This window comes from Plasmopara halstedii, assembly GCF_900000015.1.
Source record: "Plasmopara halstedii genome assembly, contig: Scaffold_208, whole genome shotgun sequence".
In the NCBI taxonomy this organism is placed as follows: Eukaryota; Oomycota; class Peronosporomycetes; order Peronosporales; family Peronosporaceae; genus Plasmopara; species Plasmopara halstedii.
The window spans coordinates 232,419-236,220 of NW_020187129.1; positions in this window are offsets into that span (position 1 = coordinate 232,419).

Here is a 3,802-nt window from a genome sequence, read left to right on the forward strand (position 1 = left end):
ACACGTGCGCGTTGAGCGCCATCTTCGATTTGAGCTTGCCAAACTCAATGCGCCACGCCGAATCCCTGCGCAGTTCGCCCTGCAACACATGAGTTCATCCATTACGCTCCCGCGAACTCTGTGGTTTCTCAAACTGGTTAGTCTACAAACACAGAAGCTAAGGGCCATAGCTTGAGCTCAGCTCATGGCTCGCCGGCTTTCCAGGCTACTGTCGAGAAGCGCGGAGTTCACTACGTTGCGAAGCGTCAGTTTCCTTTTGATCACAAGCGTCCACGGCGTCTGGGCAATCTTGCCGAAGTGGCACATCAAACTTTCACGTGTTCTCGGAATTTGGGTATCCCAGCCACCTCACAAGATATTGGGCTTGACCCTGTCGACGACGTCGACCTACAAGGCGTTCCACGTGGTAGTGGACGCTACCATTCTCATCGAGATGAGTCGGTGGCGACCCTGACCCAGTGTGTGTATACCGTAGACGATAACGCATAGCTATTTACCCTTGTCAACGGTATGACGGTAGAGGAAGACGGTATCGTCACAATCGAGGCTTTTCCCGCGGTGGATGCTTTTCTTTAGCTGGACGCGATATTCTTCGAAGGGTTTAGCGGTGCCTTGAACGCAGGCAATATGACCGAGGGGGTCATTAAAAGACCGAACGAGGAGATTAACTCGTCATCGCTTTTGGATAAAGCTATCCTGGAGGACACTAAAAGGGTGCTGAATGTACGAAGTGATTGTCGATCCAGAACGATCCTTCGGATTCGTAGTATCCTTTGGTAAAGGAGTGTCAAGACGTCGTCTCCAAAGACCCACCATCGGTCCTACCTCCGGACCAAGGTGTGCGTCATGAGATTGACCTGGTTCCCGGATCCATATACTGCGTCACACTGCGTAAAGAGCAGTGTGACGTCAGTGACGCCTTTGTTTAGGCTCCATCGGGCGTATGCACAGACATAATTCGACGACATTTTCGACCACAGTCGTGCATGGCACGTAAGGACAGATGTGGAAAACCACATCGTCCATTTGAAAACAGTGCTCGAGTGCATGCGCAGAATAAGCTGTATGCTAATGTCGATAAGTATGTCTTTGGCTCGGAAAGAATTCCCTTTTGGGGGTGCATCCTTGGGAAATCGTGGCCTTCGAGTGGATCCCGCTAAGACCAAAGCCATTTTGAACAGGCCGGCTCCAACGAACGAAAAGGACTTACGCAAGTGGCTTGGTATCGCCAACTACTTGCACAAATATAGCGCATTTTATGCGGAAGTGTTATGGCCATTGTCTGATACCCTTAGAAAGGTTACAGAATGGTGTTGGGACACAGAGTATCGGAAGGCTTTATTCAAGGTCAAAGACAGGCTCCTGCATGCACCAATTTCGGAGCTGCCAAACCAATCTTCCTATTGTGTCGTCTGTGACGCTTCGGACTTTGCCATCGGCTGTGCATTGCTACAAGCAGACGCCGAGGACGAGATTGGTGATTACGTTCGATTCCCGCCAGATTAAGGCTGCGAAGAGGAACTTTCCAGTCCACGACAAGATATTTCTTGCGATGAAGTATGCACATGTCAAGTTCGGGTGCACCACCTGCTCGGCTCAAAGCCGTTTGTGATGTACACAGATCATGCATCACTACGCACTGCTACAGTCGCCTCAGCTCTCTCAGGAGTGGGCAGCTGGCTCTCATTCTTTGCAGAATATAACTTCGAGGCGAAGCATAAGCCAGGAAAGACGAATGCTTTGGCTGATGCATTGTCACGCAGACTGGACTACGAGCTCGGTCATGTCACGATGGTGACGTCGTCCGTGACGCATTTGATCCGCGATAAATACGTGGGTGACAGAATTGTGTACCGCTGCTACGGGCTCTCGGGAGCAAGGAGTTTGGAAACCTGGACAAGAAATTGCGGAGCGTTTTCGCGCACGGTTACACCGATATTCGTTGAGAAACGGGTCGCTTTATTATAGCACCAGTTCAACGGATACGCCACGAATTATGTCTCCCCACGATGAGAATTTAAGATATCGTATTCTCTGTGAGGACCACGACATTCCACTTAGTAGTCATCCCGGTCGTGAGAAATCGTCCCTCTCGGTAAGTTGCCACTATTGGTGGCCCAAGCTGTACAAGTGGACAAGAACATTTGTGCGCACCTGTGAGACGTGTCAGAGGGTAAAAGCCTTTCCGAATGCGGCAGCGCCGCTGGCCAGATTACCGGTACCCGCCGGGCGTTAGCAGTCCATGAGTATGGACTTTGTGTTTGGCCAGCCGAAGGACTCGGCAGATAACATTGGTAAGTGGTCTTTGTGAACCACTTGAGCAAGATGGCTCATCTTGTGGCAGTACCGGATACTATCGACGGCATAGGTACAGCAAGGCTATATTTTGATTGTGGCTTTCGACAACATCGATTTCCGGAGTCAATCGGATCCGATAGAGACCAATTTTTTGCAGAAAAGGTTTGGTCGACAATTTTCAGAATGCTGGGCACCAAGTTGAATATGTCAACAGCGAACCATCCGCAGACCGATGGTCAAACCGAGCGCGTGTATCGCGTCGTTGAAAACGGTTTTCGTAGCGTCTGCGCTGAGATGCCGAAGCGAGGGGGCGATATGCTGCCACTTGTAGATTTTGCTCTGAACTATGCAGTGCATGCATCTACCGGCTTACACGCCGTCTACGTGAGCGAGTTTGTTAATCTTGGCGTCCCGCTGCCATCCCATGGCTCAGGGCTTGGTGGGGAGGAATAGCCGAACGGCTAGCTGATGTCAGCCTCCTCACTGTCCGTAATGAAGTCGATGACTTCCTGTCTACCGGACCGAGTATCTTATGACACATGCGCTGTGCGATGGCTAAAAGCCAAGGCATGCATAACAAATTTGCAGTTGTAAGAATCAAAGATCGGAGAAGTGGCTTTATTAAACGCAAAACACCTATTACACATGCAATTTCTGCTGTCTTAAAGACAAAGCATCGTCCACGATTTATCTAACTTTTTAAGGTCATGGTCAAGCAAGGCCTTGCGTATACGCTAGACCTTCCGAGAAGAACGCGCAGCCACCCGGTGTTTAATGTAGGCTTGCTTAAGCCGAATCGGAATCCGGCATAACTAAATGCGGAAGCTTTGGCGCCGAGGCGGCGCTTAAAGACACTCGATCACACAGAAGTTGAGTCAGCAACTGGTTCTGAGAAAGGAGTGCACAACTTCCGTTTGCAACGGCGCAAGGCGCTCCACCGTCGCACGAAGTGACTCTTTTGCCTGCTCAACGGCACGGACCCACTCCGACAGAGCGCGATAGACCTCAGTAGGAACACAAGGATAATGGTGGTGTCCTCTATCACGTGGAAGGCTTCGTAGGTCGAAGTCGTCGACAGGGTCAAACCCAATATCTTGTGAGGTGGCGGGGATACCCAATTCCGAGAACACGTGAAAGTTCAATGTGCCACTCCGGCAAGATTTCCCAGACGCCGTGGACGCTTGTGATCAGAAGGAAACTGACGCTTTGCATCGTTGTGAACTCTGCGCTTCTCGACAGTAGCCTGGAAAGCCGGCGAGTAAGAGCTGAACTCAATCTATGGCCCTTAGCTGCTCTGTTTGTAGACTAACCAGTGTGAGAAACCACAGAGCTCGCGGGAGCGTAATGGATGAATTCATGTGTCGCAGGGCAAACTACGCAGGAATTCGGCGTGGCGCATAGTGTCTGGCAAGCTCAAATCGAAGATGGCGGTCAACGCGCACGTGCACTTCCTTGTGGCTTTGCCGTCAGGTAGACAGCGAGAAAAGTTTCCGGTGCCGCTGCA